This window comes from Leptodactylus fuscus, chromosome 4 (genome assembly GCF_031893055.1).
Source record: "Leptodactylus fuscus isolate aLepFus1 chromosome 4, aLepFus1.hap2, whole genome shotgun sequence".
Classification (NCBI taxonomy): domain Eukaryota; kingdom Metazoa; phylum Chordata; class Amphibia; order Anura; family Leptodactylidae; genus Leptodactylus; species Leptodactylus fuscus.
In genome coordinates, this window is record NC_134268.1 from 182601051 (window position 1) to 182621379 (window position 20329).

Here is a 20329-nt window from a genome sequence, read left to right on the forward strand (position 1 = left end):
GGAGGGACTAAGTGAACGGGAGCGAGCCTGTGTCTGTAGCTATTCCTGTGTCTGCACCACATGACCTAGGTCCTGCACTCAGATAGGGGAGAGGAGCTGCTTTCATTTCTGAACTCGTCTTCTGTTCTCCCAGTTATCAGGCTAGCTAATTCAATTGTGTTCATTATGGCAGAGACAGGCAGTCTCTGTATGTAACACAGAATGGAGTTGCTCCTGCCTGTACTTCATAGTCCAATATTGTGCATATAGTGTTGTTTGAGGACCTTTGATGACATCACAGGCCCTTCAGCCACTCCATGGGATCACGCTATGTGGTGGGCGGAGCTCCGCGCTAATTTGGGGGCGGAGCTAAACAGCAGGTCGCATGTGAAACCCTGCCCACCAAATGACGCAAAAAAAAACAGGAAGAAAGAAGATTTTACAGCAGTGAAGATGTAGAAGTATGCAACGTGGGAATACCCCTTTAAGGGCCTCTAACTTATTTTTGAAGGGCTCACCTCAAGGGCCACAAAAGTAATTTTTGGAGGTCTCACCACATCACACACACATAAACAATGACAGTAAAGGGTTGATGCTGTTGGATTTTCCTATTACCTATGCCATCTTTGGTTGTCATGGGCAACGTGATTTAAAGGGGTGCATGCTAATGTTTTTTTTAGCTTAAAATTTGTGTTTCTGTCCATACTAATGTAGAGGAAAGAAGGTTTCCAAGTATTTTTTCACTTTCCATAGAGGTTCTATTGAGTTTGGAAAGTGTGTAGTTGATAGGCTGTGATAGTGGGATAATCCTGGGACTTGGGGTGTTAGATGCCCCCAGACATGCTTCCCCTGCTGTCCCAATTGCATTCCAGAGGTGTTGGCATCATTTCCTGAGGTGTCATTGTGGACTTGGTGACTCCAATTAGTCGAATTTTGGTTTCCCCTGAAACAAGCATTTTTTCCCCATAGACTATAATGGGATTCGATATTTGATCGAATAGTCGAACATTGAGGTTCTACTCAAATCAAATATCGAATATTTCACTACTCACTGATCTCTAGTTAGTTGGACTATTAAATGATCCCATAGTGTGTATTTGTATATCTAGTTTAAGGAAGTTGTGTTGTATACTCCAAATGCAACAAGGACTAACGGGGACTGTAAATAAGTATCTTATAAAGGTAAAACATTACATGGCTTTGGTAAAAGGTTTGAACCCTAATGTACTAAACTGTTCTTCTCCACAAAGTATTATTATCAGTCCAACGTGTACGCGAGCACTACTAGCTAAATAATGAAGTACTAGGAAAGGGTCAGTGGCTTTAAGTGCCCTCCGTGTAATCTTAAAATGTTCAGGTTTACTTCTGTCCGTGCCAGATAGGTTGTCTGTTTCCATTCCATCATTGCTAAAATGTCTGAAACGTTCTTTCCCACTATTTAATTAGACTCCAGCTATCAGGTGAAGATATGATGTCTGTGTTTGGGTGCATTGGTTTGGAGTCTGTGACCTATGATGTCATTACCTTACATTTTCTTGTACTTTGTTGCCATTGCTTAGTTTTAAGCATTGAGATAAATATGTAGTCAAGGTAGGCTCGATGGGTATAACACAGAGTCCATGAAAACTGAGGAATATTAAGGTTGTTTTAAAGTGGTCTAGAAAACCTTATTAGGAAATACATGGTGGTCTGGAGCATTAAGGACCCTCATGTATAAGCCAGTACATGTATTACATAAGCAGCCTATAGAGTTCATGCTTATTTTGCTATGTTGGGGTGACAAGTTCCCCCACAGGGCAGCTTATCATTGGGAGATTCTGTAGTCAACTTATCATTAGGGATATCAATGACATCCCCTTTAAGCAGGGATGAAAGGTATATCCCCTTCTTGGTCAAACAGGGGCTATAAGGGAATACGAGGTTCGCTCTGCGAAACTGTTCTATGATGTTGGAGATAAAGACTAATAATTAGAGATGAGCGAGTAGTATTTGATTGAGTAGGTATTCGATCGAATACTATGGTATTCGAAATACTCGTACTCGATCGAGTACCACTCGCTATTCGAATGGAAAAGTTCGATGCAGAACCAGCATTGATTGGCCGAATGCTATACAGTCGACCAATCAACGCTGGTTCTTCTCCTACCTTTAGAAGTCTTCTCCGTGCAGCGTCCCTGCGGCATCTTCCGGCTCTGAATTCACTCTGCCAGGCATCGGGCCTGGGCAGAGCCGACTGCGCATGCCTGCTTGTAGTGCAGACATGCGCAGTCGGCTCTGCCCAGGCCTGATCCCTGGAAGAGTGAATTCAGAGCCGGAAGATGCCACGGGGACGCTGCACGGAGAAGACTTCTCGGAGGATCCAGCCCGACCCTCACTCATGGACTTGGTAAGTGTAATTTGATCGAACGTTGCCTACCCCTGAAACGAGCATTTTCCCCCCATAGAGTAGTCGAATATTGAGGGGCTACTCGAAACGAATATCGAATCTCGAACATTTTACTGTTCGCTCATCTCTACTAATAATTCATTTTACTGAGTCTAAATATTACATATCAAAGAAATCTATTTAACTGGTTGAAAGTGATGTGATTTATAAAAGATTTGATCCATTATGATCTGTCCTGATCTATTATGACTTACTTGACAACCAAGTCATTAGGATGAAAATATAATGTGTCAGGTAGTATGCTGGTATCAATATGAGACCAGTCGCTGGTCTAGCATTACAATGGTTATACATTGATTTGAATGGCTCTTTGGTATTTCACCATGTTATGTCGCACTGTGCTGGAATAAGTGGTCACTCATAGCTTCATGGTTGTTGTAGTTGATCATTTTTTCTTCTATTATGTACCCATCCCTCAATATTTTTAATTTAGTGACAATGATCTTATTGAGTAGTTTTCTGTCTTTAAAAAGTCACAGGGTTCATCTTTTCAGTAGGGTCATGTGATCTCATGGTGACCTTTTATTGCCCCACAAACAATAATGCCATCTACATAGTATAATGTCCCTTTTAGAGCCCTCATACACAGTATAATGCCCCCCTTTTGGCCACCAAGCAGTATATTGCTTCATCCCAGCCTCATCACAGTATATCACCCCCAGCCTCTACACAATATACGCTAAATACTCACCACTTGACGCTTTTTACTCTTATTGGTAACCACTGATTAGGATGAACATCCAGGAGAGCAGTGAATAGTCAGGATCAGATAGGGAGTGATTTTAACCATTAAACTTCAGCACGCCATGGTTGGATTGCAGAGGCAGAGGCAACAGAAACTCCTATCAAATTCTATTGCTGATGACCAGACAGACTTCTGTTGCACAATTATAATGGAGGTGATAACAGTTTATAAATTATAGCTAATTGGCTTGTATAGTAGACTATAGTGAGAAGAATAGGTACACTGCCCCCAGCAAGCAGAGATGGTACTGTCTCCAGCTGTCTATATAAAGCTGTGTCTATGCATCACAGGATTGATAGCAGAGCACAGATACACACATATACAGTGCAAGATACATGAAAAAGTTCAGAATGTGATAGACAATCTGGTGAATGCAGAGATGGAAATATGTGTTTGTACTGTAATGGGGTTGTTTTAAAGTGAACCCCCAGTTATAAAACAATATTTTATACATGAATAGGACAGGTGAATATAGGAAACTTATCTTCAATCAGACTGTTTAAAAAAAGAATCATCTTGGTATTCACCTCACATACAGAACTCCATGGAGAGGGGAAGGGGAGGAGAAGTCTCTGGGTTTCATTTATTGCCTTAAAGCTTCCTGACCCACCATGATGTTTCATGGTATGATGGCAAATGCCTCTGCTTGAGCCATATTAACAAAAAGAAAACATCAAATAACTAGTAATGTTAGTAGAGTGCGGCAGTAGTAACTTATATGTGCAGTCTCCACCTCCCCCTCCCCTCTCCATAGACTAATATGTGAAAAGTAATTCTGATAAAGGGAAAAGCAAGCACATTTCTTTAATATTACATATTCTAAAGTTTATTTTATTCACCAGTGCTATTCATTTATGCAATGGTTTATGAATTCAGGTATACTTTGAACAACTCCTTTCCATATTGGATAACATTACACAATATGTCATACATATACATTATATGACATAAGGGCATATAGTATTAGCGGATACCTTTTATATGGAATGGAAAGTCACTCTGCTCTATGACCAGACACATTCATGAGTGTCCATTTGTTTAACTGATACCATACAGAATTAAACTGTAGTGTGAATAGAGCCTTAGCCATGGATTTAACAACACTGAGGAAAACAGAATTTTGCTCCTATTGCTCTTTACTCTGAGATTCTGCCTTCTGGGATGTTTAGCGGATAGAAGTAATATTTCCCAATGGTTAATGGATGGGAAATCTCTGCAGGTTTTTGCTTTTTCCTTGATTAATGTTAAAGAAAATATTCCCGGTCTATAATATGTTATGTTGATTTAAATAGTTATTTGATGTTTTCTTTTTGTTAATATTGCTCAGACAGCTGCATTTGCCATCATACCATGACACATCATAATTCAGCCCGGCTACTGCAGAAAACTCCCTCTGTATAATGGGATACTTCTCATTTTAAATTACGCTCATAAATTTGCTCAGTTACTCAGAACATGTAAACCACATCGTCTATATGCAGTATCTCGTAAAAAATCTCACTAATGAAAAAATGGCTCATAGAAACTAGTAGAATTTTGCTCTACCCCAGTCAGAAAATATCCAGAATGATGTACAAAGGGAAATGGCTCTTGGGTTCATGCACTGAGATTGCCATAGGATGATTGATCTCTAGTAATATAGCAAAAATGTTTCAATTATATTTCATGCATCTACTGTAGGTCTATGTAAAGTTTCTGTAAAGCTAATTAGACAGATATTTCGCTTTCTCACGATGGAAATACATTGCCCTACAAAGTACATGTGTAGTTGCATTGAGATTCTTCCAACAGCTCCAAATTGGAGTAGGACAATGCCGGTGCATGATATGTTTCGTGATACTGACCTGTGCCACATACACTATAGGGGGGTTCACATCTGCGCCCGGTCTCCAGTTTAGCCAATCCGGCCATTGTTAGTCTTCTGCCCCGCAAAAGACTTGTATGTTCGTCTTCTGCCTGTCTGTAGGGAAACTGGGATTTTAACTGGACACAAAGTCCTGCATGTCCGACTTTGTATCTGGCTAAAAATGCTGGTTTTCCCGCAGATAGGCAGAAGACGCACATGGGCGGTCACTTTGCAAACCCATTCAAGTGAATGGATTTGAAAACTGACCGTCGGGTTTCCATCTCCTGTCCAGTTTCACGGGACAGAAGATGTAAACAGGCTGGATTGGCTAAACTGGAAACTAGGTGCAAATGTGAACCCACCCATACTAATATTAAAGGGGTTTTCCTAGGATAGGTCATCAATAAAAGATCAGAACAGTTCCAATAATGAATCACTTATCAGCTGCTTGAAGGGGCTACACTGTTTGTACAAGTGCCATGACCTCTTCACTGTTTATATTGACTTTTCATAAAAGCTATGTAATATATTTACATAATTAAAGCCTTGTTTCATTTACATCTATGACACAAGGCTGTAATTATATTGCAATATATTGTCATGGTCAAGCCCAACTAATGGTTGGCTGAGTCCCCAAGTGAGTTGTGTGCAATTGAGCCTTTGGTAGCAGCATAGCAGACCACTGAGAGAGCGTGTTACAGCCTCAGATTAGGGAAGTGTGTTGGGGTGCCTATTAGAGCCGTAGCCTGTCATCTCCATTGCTGCCACTCTGAGATAGGGAAGAAATCTACCGTCAGCTACAAGAAGGAGAGAAAGTGCCAGTTTGGAAAAGCTGAGGTTTACCAAGGCCTCACAGCTATACAGGACTGGGTTTTTTAGGCACTGGACTTAACATCTATTTCTGGGCTTCCCCTTGCTGTAAAAATCATTACAAGACTCAGTGCCATCTTCTACAGTGGAACTACTATTGCACTACTACATCTGGAAGCTGCAACTTGTTGCTTTTATCTGAGTAAAAACCCTCAATATTCTCAGAGAACACAATGTTAATACCATCATTTATCTTTATTTACACCATTAGGATTAAAATTTGGATGAAAAATTGATACACATAAATAATATAATATAAAAAGAAGAAGAGAACATCCCAAGTAAGATAATGCAATAGATAGATAGATAGATAGATAGATAGATAGATAGATAGATGTTACATCACAGAACAATAAAAATTCGAGAAATCAAGGCCCAAGTGAAGACTATGCAAATATCACATAAAGCATTACAAGGACAAAATACACGTGTTTCGCCCGCTGCTTCCTTACTTGGCATGTTTTCCCCTCCTCCTCCTTTTTATGTTAATTATAGGTTTATGAATTCTGAATCCTAATGGTGTAAATAAAGATGAATCATAGTTGTAACACTGTATTCTGTGTGAATATTGGGGTTATACATGGCCATATTTATATAGGTTGCGTTATATCAGTAAAGTCAGATATGTGGCATCAAGTGCAACCGCTGCCTTCTGAGTCATTCCTGGACTAACCATCAGCGGCCTTCCTGACCCCATAATTGGCTCAGTGAGAGTAGAGGCCCTCTTATAATGGATGGACCCCAAGGTAACTACCACTACACTGTAGCGACCCCCCCCCCCCCCCCCGCAACACTTCTCTATCTCAGGAGGTGGGCTGGCGGAGTCAGTTGAGTGCTCCTGGCCACATTTGATAACTCACTTTTCCAGTGCATTGCGGGATAGAGAGATAGATAAATAGATAGATAGACCAGTCTATTGATAAATAGATGCTGTAGATAGGGCCTTATTGCTAATTCCTACTTTATATAAAATACATGAAAATTAGGTTCTTGGTCAACATTTTGATAAAAAAAAAGTCCATCTGTCAATGACAAAGCGGCCTCTTTTAGATGGAACCCTACACTACAATGATTCACCACTATTTGGGCCTAAATACTGTGCATAGAAAGATAGATCAATAGAAAGTAGTGGCTGGCTATCCTTTAGCAAGAAACCACTTTGTAGTCTGTTCATCCACAGAACCTCATTGAGAATTATTTTTGTATTTCTAGTGTATATAAAAAGAAGACGCCTCGTGATGTCTATTTTAGTAAATACTTGTAATTAGTGATGGACCCCAAAGTATAATAACCAAATGCCTGGGAGGGGGTAAAGAGTAATAAAAAAAAACAGTTCTACTCACTTTTCATGGACTCCACCTGTTAAGTCTCAACAGTCATGTGGGGGCGTCAACATTATGACTCTTTCACAGGCTGCTGGCAGTCAGTAAAAAGGCTGGAAAATGCCCAGGAAAGAAGACCTCACACTGCGGCAGAGCCCAGAGAAGGTGAATATAAGGATTTTTTTTTTTTTTTCTGCATCTTCCATAGTCGCTTAATATTATACTCTGAATAGAGCTCAGAATATAACAATGATTTGTGGGTGGCAAATCCCCCAAATTTTGAGTTTTAGCTAACCCAAAAATGTTGGTAAATCTGTAACAAACCTAGTTAGCTAAACTCTACTAGTAACCTCATGACATAGCAACCCTGTAGTGTCTTTTTTATTAACTCTGTGTTTTCCTACAGAAATTTTAAACCAATGGATAACTGGGTGTTACCATTCCCCAAAGGAGTATCTCCCTACACAGTCTGGATCTAGCTATACTAACTAGATACAAAGGCCTCTGAGAAGGTTGGCATGATGTTAAAGGGAGCGCCCTCTATTGGTTTGTTTGACAGAGACTCTGTCTTCCTAATTACATCATGGAAGATAGACTTGCACATTCTCAGTGAGCGCCCTCTATTGGTGTGCATTCTTGAGGCACTGGCTTCCTAATTACATCATGGAAGTCAGATTTGCATATTCTTCCCATTTTCCTTTGCACAGTGGCGCTCTCATGGCTTAATAAGACTCCACACACCTAAATAGTGGTTCTCTCCCTATGGAGTGATGATATCCCCTCAACCCTGTCTAAGCCTCTCACCTCTGCCAGGTCAGTCCTCTCTGCGCCAAGCTGATGAGATGCAACACATTTAAACAGCTGTCCTTGGCTGAGAGACTGTACCTGGTAAAATCCCAACATCATTGCAAACAAAGGCCTCTGAGAAGGTTGACATGATGTTAAAGGGAGTGCCCTCTATTGGTTTGCTTGAATGAGACTCTGTCTTCCTAATTACATCATGGAAGATAGACTTGCACATTCTCAGTGAGCGCCCTCTGTTGGTGTGTATTCTTAAGGCACTGGCTTCCTAATTACATCATGGAAGTCAGATTTGCATATTCTTCCCATATAACTAGATACTGTCAGACTCTAGTTACATAGTAGATGAGGATGGATGAAGACATCAGTCCATCACGTCCAACCTATAACCCTATATGGGGCCGCACTATCTTAACAAGCGAAATTCCAAAACCCATTTGTCAATTTATTCAGAAATGTATTGAGGTGCAATAACAGTGTAACTCAGAGCTATAAGAAGAGATGTCCAGAATTGTTATTACTTTGTAAAGAATACAGGGATTTACTAAAACAGACATGTCAGGTTCTCTTTAAGATGTTGCTTGTACTGGCATATGAATTATAAGTTCCACTGACTTTGATACATTTAACAGAGCCGCAGAGAAATTACACTAAGTATACAGTCACATGACTTAGGAGATGTTACATAGATCCATTACGATAGATTAGTCAGTGCATTTACTAAATGACTAACCCAGGGCATACAGTATGTGTGTATGTCAGTGTGTGTGTGTGCATTTGCGTGTTTTGATACCAGAGAATTTTATTGTCCTATTCCGCAGTTCTTTGAGATGTCTGAAAGGAAATAGGTTTCTACTAATCCCGAAAACATGCAGCACTTTCCTTGGAATGAGGATTTATATTTGTACAACCATAAAACTGTAGTCTGAACATCAGTCACACATCTTCTACATAGTCATTTGCCCTCTAAATTGTCATGTTGGAAAAACAAATAAAAGCCGGCTAATTTAAGAAACACATACCACTAAAACAACTTTAAGAACGATGTAATTAAAAGTGAAAGTTGTAGGGAAATGCTCCAGGAGACTTCATGAAAAAGTCGACCATACACAAGAATAGGTATCCATTCTACACAATTAGGATCAAACCAGAGAATACATCACCACATTTATGAAAATATGGGAGCGGGTAATTCAGGGGACTACTGGCAGTTAGTGGTTGACTGGTTGTCTTTGGCATAAAAATGTCATTGTCCAAGTCTCCTTTGACCAGCCCTTGATGAGGATACTTTTATAGCCTTTATAGTTTCAGTATAAACAAATCTCTTCGTAAGAACAGGTTCTTCCCAAGTTCTTATGGATTTCTTCTGGCTTCTTCAGTTCACTACCTGGTAAACTCGTAACTCAAAGAAGACCTTTCACAACCTCAACCAACTTCAACGCTTCCTGATTCTCTACTGATTCTTCTGTGGTTGGGATTTGTTGCCGAACAATCATTGCCTATAGTTTCAGCATGATTATTCTCTCTACAGTCAGGCAGGTGGTTCCTGTCTTTTTACTCCAGCCCAGGACCTGGCAGTAGCATAATTGTGGTGAAACTATCAGAAATGATTGCTCTAGAATGGTGGGGTTTAGAGAAAAAATTTCAGAATCAGTGGAGAGTTGCCTATTGATGGATGGAATGAGTTGGAAGTGGAGGAGGTGGTGAAAGGTGCTCTGTAATTAGTAATTTCTCATTAATTTAGTAAGAATTGTTATGAGGTTAATACACTGTCTACCAATAAGTATTTGGACACCTGTGGTAGAATAGAAAAATAACATTTATTCATATCCAATAATTGGTAGACCACAGCAGATGCTTCCTTACGGATGGTATTGATGGACACAATCCTCCCGGATGCCTGGTGAAACTCCTGGTGTACATGAACCATCGGTTGGGTGCAGTTTCTCTGGCCAGCACTCATCAGTCTCTATCTCCCAGTTTCGGGGGTCTGCCAACTCGGGGCACATTCTGACAATCACTGTTCACCTTTCACTTCATAATCACATAGGCCACTGTTGATTTTGGGTAATTCAGTTTGCTTGCTCTATCCCTTAAAGAATGACCATTTCTGTGGTACTGCACAATTACCTCTTTCTCGAAATCAGACAACTCTGCACTTCGTGGCATCTTTTATGCGACTAATGCCAATGCTGTTTCCTATTTAACAGAAGAAGGTGTGACGTACATCACAACGACAGATATCTTCATTTGCATGGGTGTCCAAATACTTATTGGTAGACAATGTATATGACATTCTCTAGCTCCATCTTATGTTGATAATCTATATATATGGAATATCAGCTTTCTATGGACTAAGTTTAAGTTTGTCTAGTGATCCTTCAATTAAAGGTTATTTCTTATACAGTAAATCTCTGCTGGCATTAACTCTTTGAACACCTTGGTCAAACGTGATCAAGGCATCTTTTCACTGGAGGTGCGGAGATTTTCATGACAATCACTGTCCTCCAGAATGAGATTCAGGACAGTGATCCTTTACTATGACAGCTGGGAGCCTATTGAAGGTTCATAAGCTTATCATTAGTGTAGTTCATAGACAGCCTGTAACGGAATTCTATTGATTTTGCATTGCTTTGTGTTGTAGGAGTGATCAGACCAGGATATCAAAATAAAAGTATAAAATTAAAAAATGTATAAATAAACAAGGTAAAACACATACATTAGGTATCCCTGCATCCAAAAATACCCAATCTTAAAGAGGACCTTTCATGGTTTGGGGCACAGGCAGTTCTATATACTGCTGGAAAGCCAACAGTGCGCTGAATTCAGCGCAATGTCGGATTTCCCGATCTGTGCCCCAGGTAAAGAGTTTTCAGTCCCGGTACCGTAGTTCTTCACAGTCAGGAGGGCGTTCCTGACAGTCAGTCAGGGACGCCCTTCTGCCCAGCAGCACCTATCGCGCAGTACTGTCTATGGACGAGCACTGTGAGCAGAGGGAGGAGGCGTTCCTCCCCGCTCACACAGTACAGCGCGATAGGCACTGCTGGGCAGAAGGAACGCCCTCCTGACTGTGAAGAACTACGGTACCGGGACCAAAAACTCTTTACCCAGGGCACAGATCGGGAAAGCCGACAGTGCGCTGAATTCAGTTGACTGTCAGCTTTCCAGCAGTATATAGAACTGCCTGTGCCCCAAACCATGAAAGGTCCTCTTTAAACATAGAAAAACATTTTTCCTATATGGCGAATGCCATTGTGGGGTAAAAATCAAGTGTCAAACTGACGCTTTTTCACAGTTTCGCCTCCCAAAGAAATTGAAATAAAAAGCTATAAAAAAAAATCAGACATTCTCCAAAATGATATAAATAAAAAGTACATCTGGCCCTGCAAAAAAACAATTTAAGATGTTAAAATGTAATAAAAACTATGAAAATTGGAATATCACCGTAATTTTAATGTGACATAACCCATAAGAAAATATCACAAATGTAGTTTTTCTCTAATTACACCCCACTCCAAAATTTTTTCTGTACAGAATATTAAATATTAATATTAGTAAGTACAATTTGACCGAAAAAATGAAGACTTCATAGAATTAAAAAGTTAAACAGCTACAATGAGAAAGCGTTACACTCTATAAAGACTAATACTAATAAATCAACTCCGCCATAAGTAGACATAGATTATGTCTAAAGATAGAAAAATGAATGTATTTGTTCTCACATTTTGAAGAACTAGTAACACAGATTATTTTTGAAGATTCATTCTTCTCCGATTTTACCTGTACATAATATAACTAGAGATGAGCGAACAGTGTTCTATCGAACTCATGTTCGATCGGATATTAGGCTGTTCGGCATGTTCGAATCGAATCGAACACCGCGTGGTAAAGTGCGCCATTACTCGATTCCCCTCCCACCTTCCCTGGCGCCTTTTTTGCTCCAATAACAGCGCAGGGTAGGTGGGACAGGAACTACGACACCGGTGACGTTGAGAAAAGTAGGCAAAACCCATTGGCTGCCGAAAACATGTGACCTCTAATTTAAAAGAACAGCGCCGCCCAGGTTCGCGTCATTCTGAGCTTGCAATTCACCGAGGACGGAGGTTTCCGTCCAGCTAGCTAGGGCTTAGATTCTGGGTAGGCAGGGACAGGCTAGGATAGGAAGGAGAAGACAACTAACAGCTCTTGTAAGTAGAGATGAGCGAACACTAAAATGTTCGAGGTTCGAAATTCGATTCGAACAGCCGCTCACTGTTCGAGTGTTCGAATGGGTTTCGAACCCCATTATAGTCTATGGGGAACATAAACTCGTTAAGGGGGAAACCCAAATCCGTGTCTGGAGGGTCACCAAGTCCACTATGACACCCCAGGAAATGATACCAACACCCTGGAATGACACTGGGACAGCAGGGGAAGCATGTCTGGGGGCATAAAAGTCACTTTATTTCATGGAAATCCCTGTCAGTTTGCGATTTTCGCAAGCTAACTTTTCCCCATAGAAATGCATTGGCCAGTGCTGATTGGCCAGAGTACGGAACTCGACCAATCAGCGCTGGCTCTGCTGGAGGAGGCGGAGTCTAAGATAGCTCCACACCAGTCTCCATTCAGGTCCGACCTTAGACTCCGCCTCCTCCGGCAGAGCCAGCGCTGATTGGCCGAAGGCTGGCCAATGCATTCCTATGCGAATGCAGACTTAGCAGTGCTGAGTCAGTTTTGCTCAACTACACATCTGATGCACACTCGGCACTGCTACATCAGATGTAGCAATCTGATGTAGCAGAGCCGAGGGTGCACTAGAACCCCTGTGCAAACTCAGTTCACGCTAATAGAATGCATTGGCCAGCGCTGATTGGCCAATGCATTCTATTAGCCCGATGAAGTAGAGCTGAATGTGTGTGCTAAGCACACACATTCAGCACTGCTTCATCAAGCCAATACAATGCATTAGCCAGTGCTGATTGGCCAGAGTACGGAATTCGGCCAATCAGCGCTGGCTCTGCTGGAGGAGGCGGAGTCTAAGATCGCTCCACACCAGTCTCCATTCAGGTCCGACCTTAGACTCCGCCTCCTCCGGCAGAGCCAGCGCTGATTGGCCGAAGGCTGGCCAATGCATTCCTATGCGAATGCAGACTTAGCAGTGCTGAGTCAGTTTTGCTCAACTACACATCTGATGCACACTCGGCACTGCTACATCAGATGTAGCAATCTGATGTAGCAGAGCCGAGGGTGCACTAGAACCCCTGTGCAAACTCAGTTCACGCTAATAGAATGCATTGGCCAGCGCTGATTGGCCAATGCATTCTATTAGCCCGATGAAGTAGAGCTGAATGTGTGTGCTAAGCACACACATTCAGCACTGCTTCATCAAGCCAATACAATGCATTAGCCAGTGCTGATTGGCCAGAGTACGGAATTCGGCCAATCAGCGCTGGCCAATGCATTCTATTAGCCCGATGAAGTAGAGCTGAATGTGTGTGCTAAGCACACACATTCAGCACTGCTTCATCAAGCCAATACAATGCATTAGCCAGTGCTGATTGGCCAGAGTACGGAATTCGGCCAATCAGCGCTGGCTCTGCTGGAGGAGGCGGAGTCTAAGATAGCTCCACACCAGTCTCCATTCAGGTCCGACCTTAGACTCCGCCTCCTCCGGCAGAGCCAGCGCTGATTGGCCGAAGGCTGGCCAATGCATTCCTATGCGAATGCAGACTTAGCAGTGCTGAGTCAGTTTTGCTCAACTACACATCTGATGCACACTCGGCACTGCTACATCAGATGTAGCAATCTGATGTAGCAGAGCCGAGGGTGCACTAGAACCCCTGTGCAAACTCAGTTCACGCTAATAGAATGCATTGGCCAGCGCTGATTGGCCAATGCATTCTATTAGCCCGATGAAGTAGAGCTGAATGTGTGTGCTAAGCACACACATTCAGCACCGCTTCATCAAGCCAATACAATGCATTAGCCAGTGCTGATTGGCCAGAGTACGGAATTCGGCCAATCAGCGCTGGCTCTGCTGGAGGAGGCGGAGTCTAAGGTCGGACCTGAATGGAGACTGGTGTGGAGCGATCTTAGACTCCGCCTCCTCCAGCAGAGCCAGCGCTGATTGGCCGAATTCCGTACTCTGGCCAATCAGCACTGGCTAATGCATTGTATTGGCTTGATGAAGCAGTGCTGAATGTGTGTGCTTAGCACACACATTCAGCTCTACTTCATCGGGCTAATAGAATGCATTGGCCAGCGCTGATTGGCCGAATTCCGTACTCTGGCCAATCAGCACTGGCTAATGCATTGTATTGGCTTGATGAAGCAGTGCTGAATGTGTGTGCTTAGCACACACATTCAGCTCTACTTCATCGGGCTAATAGAATGCATTGGCCAATCAGCGCTGGCCAATGCATTCTATTAGCGTGAACTGAGTTTGCACAGGGGTTCTAGTGCACCCTCGGCTCTGCTACATCAGATTGCTACATCTGATGTAGCAGTGCCGAGTGTGCATCAGATGTGTAGTTGAGCAAAACTGACTCAGCACTGCTAAGTCTCTGCATTCGCATAGGAATGCATTGGCCAGCCTTCGGCCAATCAGCGCTGGCTCTGCCGAAGGAGGCGGAGTCTAAGGTCGGACCTGAATGGAGACTGGTGTGGAGCGATCTTAGACTCCGCCTCCTCCAGCAGAGCCAGCGCTGATTGGTCGAGTTCCGTACTCTGGCCAATCAGCGCTGGCCAATGCATTCTATTAGCCCGATGAAGTAGAGCTGAATGTGTGTGCTTAGCACACACATTCAGCTCTACTTCATCAGGCTAATAGAATACATTGGCCAATCAGCGCTGGCCAATGCATTCTATTAGCTTGATGAAGCAGAGTGTGCACAAGGGTTCAAGCGCACCCTCGGCTCTGATGTAGCAGAGCTGAGGGTGCACAAGGGTTCAAGTGCACCCTCGGCTCTCCTACATCAGAGCCGAGGGTGCGCTTGAACCCTTGTGCAGCCTCGGCTCTGCTACATCAGAGCCGAGGGTGCGCTTGAACCCTTGTGCACACTCTGCTTCATCAAGCTAATAGAATGCATTGGCCAGCGCTGATTGGCCAGAGTACGGAATTCGGCCAATCAGCGCTGGCCAATGCATCCCTATGGGAAAAAGTTTATCTCACAAAAATCACAATTACACACCCGATAGAGCCCCAAAAAGTTATTTTTAATAACATTCCCCCCTAAATAAAGGTTATCCCTAGCTATCCCTGCCTGTACAGCTATCCCTGTCTCATAGTCACAAAGTTCACATTCTCATATGACCCGGATTTGAAATCCACTATTCGTCTAAAATGGAGGTCACCTGATTTCGGCAGCCAATGACTTTTTCCAATTTTTTTCAATGCCCCCGGTGTCGTAGTTCCTGTCCCACCTCCCCTGCGCTGTTATTGGTGCAAAAAAGGCGCCAGGGAAGGTGGGAGGGGAATCGAATTTTGGCGCACTTTACCACGTGGTGTTCGATTCGATTCGAACATGGCGAACACCCTGATATCCGATCGAACATGTGTTCGATAGAACACTGTTCGCTCATCTCTACTTGTAAGAGCTAAATTCCAGGGAGAAGCTTGTCAGTGTAACGTGGCACTGACGGGCTCAATCGCCGCAACCCAGCTTTCCCAGGATCCTGAATGGAATACACTGTCAGTGTATTCCCGTATACCCGATATATACCCCGATACCCGTTCCAACGGTGTGCCCCCCCACTTCACCCCAGAAATACCCTGCAAGTCCCCTAGCAATAGAATTGGGGCTATATACACCCACAATTTTTACTACTGGTATACAGTGCCATTGTCTGACTGGGAATTCAAAGAATATATTGGGAATACAAATACCCTCATTTCTTGCTACTGCCATATAGTGCCAGTTTCTGACTGGTAATTCAAAGAATATATTGGGGTTACGTGCACCCACAATTTTTACTACTGGTATACAGTGCCATTGTCTGACTGGGAATTCAAAGAATATATTGGGGTTATAAATACCCTCATTTCTTGCTACTGCCATATAGTGCCAGTTTCTGACTGGGAATTCAAAGAATATATTGGGGTTACGTGCACCCACAATTTTTACTACTGGTATACAGTGCCATTGTCTGACTGGGAATTCAAAGAATATATTGGGGTTATAAATACCCTCATTTCTTGCTACTGGTATATAGTGCCATTGTCTGACTGGGAATTCAAAGAATATATTGGGGTTACGTGCACCCACAATTTTTACTACTGATATACAGTGCCAGTTTCTGACTGGGAATTCAAAGAATATATTGGGGTTACAAATACCCTCATTTCTTGCTACTGCCATATAGTGCCAGTTTCTGACTGGGAATTCAAAGAATATATTGGGGTTACGTGCACCCACAATTTTTACTACTGGTATACAGTGCCAGTTTCTGACTGGGAATTCAAAGAATATATTGGGGTTACAAATACCCTCATTTCTTGCTACTGCCATATAGTGCCAGTTTCTGACTGGTAATTCAAAGAATATATTGGGGTTACGTGCACCCACAATTTTTACTACTGGTATACAGTGCCATTGTCTGACTGGGAATTCAAAGAATATATTGGGGTTATAAATACCCTCATTTCTTGCTACTGCCATATAGTGCCAGTTTCTGACTGGTAATTCAAAGAATATATTGGGGTTATAAATACCCTCATTTCTTGCTACTGGTATACAGTGCCATTGTCTGACTGGGAATTCAAAGAATATATTGGGGTTACGTGCACCCACAATTTTTGCTACTGGTATATAGTGCCAATTTCTAACTGGGAATTCAAAATGCGCAAGGCTCCCAGAAAGGGACGTGGACGAGGCCGTGGGCGAGGTCGGGGGAATGGTTCTGGGGAGCAAGGTAGCAGTGAAGCCACAGGGCGTCCCGTGCCTACTCCTGTGGGGCAGCAAGCATTGCGCCACTCCACAGTGCCAGGGTTGCTTGCCACATTAACTAAACTGCAGGGTACAAACCTTAGTAGGCCCGAGAACCAGGAACAGGTCTTGCAATGGCTGTCAGAGAACGCTTACAGCACATTGTCCAGCAGCCAGTCAGACTCTGCCTCCTCTCCTCCTATTACCCAACAGTCTTGTCCTCCTTCCTCCCAAAATTCCCAAGCTTCACAGAACAATAACCCCAACTGTCCCTGCTCCCCAGAGCTGTTCTCCGCTCCTTTCATTGTCCCTCAACCTGCCTCTCCACGTCACGATTCCACGAACCTAACAGAGGAGCATCTGTGTCCAGATGCTCAAACACTAGAGTCTCCTCCATCTCCGTTCGATTTGGTGGTGGATGACCAGCAACCCACCCTCATCGACGATGATGTGACGCAGTTGCCGTCAGGGCATCCAGTTGACCGGCGCATTGTGCGGGAGGAGGAGATGAGACAGGAGTTAGAAGAGGAAGTGGTGGATGATGAGGACACTGACCCGACCTGGACAGGGGGGATGTCAAGCGGGGAAAGTAGTGTGGATGTTGAGGCAAGTGCAGCACCAAAAAGGGTAGCTAGAGGCAGAGGCAGAGGTCAGCAGCTTAGGCGAAGCCAGGCCACACCCGGAATCTCCCAAGATGTTCCAGTTCGTACCCAGCCCCGAAAAACTCCCACCTCGAGGGCACGTTTCTCGAAGGTGTGGAGTTTTTTCAAGGAATGCGCCGAGGACAGATATAGTGTTGTCTGCACAATTTGCCTCTCGAAATTGATTAGGGGCTCTGAGAAGAGCAACCTGTCCACCACTTCAATGCGCCGTCATTTGGAATCCAAGCACTGGAATCAGTGGCAGGCAGCAACGGCAGGACAAAGGCCGCCTGCCGTTCACGCCACTGCCACTGCCTCTGCCACTGCCTCTGCCTCTGCCACTGCCACTGCTGACTGTGCTGGCGATGCACTCCAGAGGACGAGCCAGGACACCACTTCATCTGCCTCCGCCACTTTGTTGACTTCTACCTCATCCTCCCCTGTTCCTGTCTTATCTCCTTCTCCTGCACCATCAAAGGCACCATCAGGCGCTTCTTTACAACAACCCACCATCTCTCAGACATTGGAGCGGCGGCAGAAATACACTGCTAACCACCCACACGCGCAAGCCTTGAACGCCAACATCGCTAAACTGCTGGCCCAGGAGATGTTGGCGTTCCGGCTTGTTGAAACTCCCGCCTTCCTGGACCTGATGGCAACTGCGGCACCTCGCTATGCCGTCCCTAGCCGTCACTACTTCTCCCGGTGTGCCGTCCCCACCTTGCACCAGCACGTGTCACTCAACATCAGGCGGGCCCTTAGTTCCGCGCTTTGCACAAAGGTCCACTTGACCACCGACGCGTGGACAAGTGCATGCGGACAGGGACGCTACATTTCACTGACGGCACACTGGGTGAATGTAGTTGAGGCTGGGACTGCTTCCCAAACTGGCCCGGTGTACCTCGTCTCCCCGCCTAACATTCCTGGCAGGGACACGAGAAGAACACCCCCCTCCTCCTCCTCCTCTACCGCCTCCTCCTCCGCCACCGCCTCCTCCTCCGCCACCGCCTCCTCCTCCGCTGTTAGATTGACCCCAGCTACGAGTTGGAAACGTTGCAGCACTGGCGTTGGTAGACGTCAGCAGGCTGTGCTGAAGCTGATCAGCTTGGGGGACAGACAGCACACTGCCTCCGAGGTGAGGGATGCCCTCCTCGATGAGACGGCAATATGGTTTGAGCCGCTGCACCTGGGCCCAGGCATGGTCGTTTGTGATAACGGCCGGAACCTGGTAGCAGCTCTGGAGCTTGCCGGACTCCAACATGTTCCATGCCTGGCCCACGTCTTCAACCTAGTGGTGCAACGTTTCCTAAAGAGCTACCCCAATGTTCCAGAGCTACTGGTGAAAGTGCGGCGCATGTGCGCCCACTTTCGCAAGTCGACAGTAGCCGCTGCTAGCTTAAAATCTCTCCAGCAACGCCTGCATGTGCCACAACACCGGCTTTTGTGCGACGTCCCCACACGCTGGAACTCAACGTTTCAGATGTTGAATAGAGTGGTTGAGCAGCAGAGACCTTTGATGGAATACCAGCTACAAAACCCTAGGGTGCCACAAAGTCAGCTGCCTCAGTTTCTCATCCATGAGTGGCCATGGATGAGAGACCTTTGTGACATCCTACGGGTGTTTGAGGAGTCCACAAGGAGGGTGAGCTCTGAGGATGCGATGGTGAGCCTTACAATCCCGCTCTTGTGTGTTCTGAGAGAATCCCTGATTGACATCAGGGATAACTCAGATCACACAGAGGAGTCAGGGATAGCATCCGATCCGTCACAGCTGGAGAGTAGGTCCACACATCTGTCCGCTTCATCGCGTTTAATGGAGGAGGAGGAGGAGGAGGAGGAAGAAGAGTTGTCCGATGATGTGATGGTGATACAGGAGGCTTCCGGGCAACTTCGAATCGTCCCATTGTTGCAGCGCGGAATGGGTAGACATGGAGGATGAGGAGGAAATGGAGATTGAACTTTCCGGTGGGGCCAGAGGAGTCATGCCAACTAACACTGTGGCAGACATGGCTGAGTTCATGTTGGGGTGCTTTACAACCGACAAGTGTATTGTCAAAATCATGGAGGACAACCAGTACTGGATCTTTGCTATCCTTGACCCCCGGTATAAAAACAACATCTCGTCTTTTATTCCGGTAGAGGGGAGGGCCAATCGCATCAATGCTTGCCACAGGCAATTGGTGCAGAATATGATGGAGATGTTTCCAGCATGTGACGTTGGCGGCAGGGAGGACAGTTCCTCCAGTAGGCGACCAAGTTCTCACCGGTCCACACAAACGAGGGGCACACTGTCTAAGGTCTGGGACACCTTGATGGCACCCCCTCGCCAAAGTGCCGCCACAGAGGGTCCTAGTGTTACCAGGCGTGAGAAGTATAGGCGCATGTTGCGGGAATACCTTTCCGACCACAGCCCTGTCCTCTCCGACCCCTCTGCGCCCTACACGTATTGGGTGTCGAAGTTGGACCTGTGGCTTGAACTTGCCCTATATGCCTTGGAGGTGCTGTCCTGTCCTGCCGCCAGCGTCCTATCTGAGAGGGTGTTCAGTGCAGCCGGTGGCATCATCACTGACAAGCGCACCCGTCTGTCAGCTGAGAGTGCCGACCGGCTCACTTTGATAAAAATGAACCACCACTGGATAGAGCCTTCATTTTTGTGCCCACCTGTGTAAAGCACCCCAACATGAAACTCCATGTCTGTACTCAACCTCTCCAATTCCTCCGCATCCTCATACTCATCCACCATAAGCGTTGCACAATTCTGCTAATACTAGGCTCC